Below are 1359 nucleotides of genomic sequence, written 5' to 3'. Positions count from 1 at the left end.
TCGACTTGGTCAGACGCACATGTTCATGTGGGAAATTCGATCTGATGAAAATCCCATGCAGACACGCCATAAAAGCAGCTTTCAGCGTAGGCATACAAGCACACACACTCACTGACGACATGTACACCACTGCTTCATGGAGATCGATTTATGAGGAAAGCATAAATCCTATTGGTGTCCCGGAAGATGCATGGATTGTCCCATCTCACGTTCAGCAAGCGAAAGTCCTTCCTCCAGAAACTAGAAGAGCTGCAGATCGGAGAAAGAAATGTAGGTACGAGGCAGTTGAAGACAAGATCCGCTCGTAACAAGGAACTCAAACCTCTAAACGTCGTAAATGCAGTCGATGTGGTATTGAAGGTCACAACCGGTCGACCTGTGATAGAGCAATATAGGATACAAGCCATTCGGTCTATGCAAGTTACTTTTCAGAGTTTTTTCTAAAATTATCTTTGTTGCATGTCAAACTCTGGTTTTTAAGGACCAACTATGTTTTATGTTTTGTGCACCAGTATTTACTTCGTTTTATGCAAGTTTTAAGTCTAACGTTAAGATTTGATCCATAAATTGACAACACATCTGAATACCAAATTGATTTGATCTTTGACAAAGTAGATAGATCCATAAAGAAATTACAAGATCAATCAAATTACAGAGATATAAAATAGTGAGAATGGATCCAATTAGTCCTACATCTCCCGACTTCTTGTGCTCGATAACTGCTTCCTCCACTGTCTTTTTCAAGGAACTTCTCAAATATTCAATTTCTTCGGCCATACTCGATTGTTGCTCATGCATCCTTTGTATCTCATCAAGCAGAGCCTCGTCGACCCACTTAAAAAGATGTTGCTCTTTCTTTCTCTGAATTGAAACACAAAAAGGTCAACTGGAACGTAGAAGAATTAAAAGTCATAATTTAAGGTAATTACCTTTAAACCAATCTCACATCGGAAGAATCTTCTGCATGGGTTCTCCTCCGTTTTTGAAACATAAGTGACAATCCCCTTCCCACACCAGCATCTGGAAGGAATCCCTACATTTTTAGTCATGATCGGTTTTTGAGAAGGAGAGAAAGACGGAGAAGAGAAATAAACGATGAAATAAGTAGGGTTTCTGGTCATTGGTGTTATATAAGTTTATGTTTAGGGCAAACGAGTACTGTTAATCGGGGTTTAGGGATTCCTTCCAAATCTTAAAAGTTAATACAAATCTTATGACTATCACAACACATACAAGTAGACCCTATGCTATTGTCAATACTAAACTAAAATTTGTATTAACTATTAAGATTTGTAGCCTAGTTAGGTTAGATCGTGTATGGCTCCCTGTTTAGATTCATTTAGGGTATCGTTAGGGGTT

This window comes from Brassica oleracea, chromosome C9, assembly GCF_000695525.1.
Source record: "Brassica oleracea var. oleracea cultivar TO1000 chromosome C9, BOL, whole genome shotgun sequence".
Lineage (NCBI taxonomy): Eukaryota > Viridiplantae > Streptophyta > Magnoliopsida > Brassicales > Brassicaceae > Brassica > Brassica oleracea.
The sequence above is the reverse complement of the archived record's forward strand: the minus strand, read 5'-3'. Positions refer to the sequence as shown.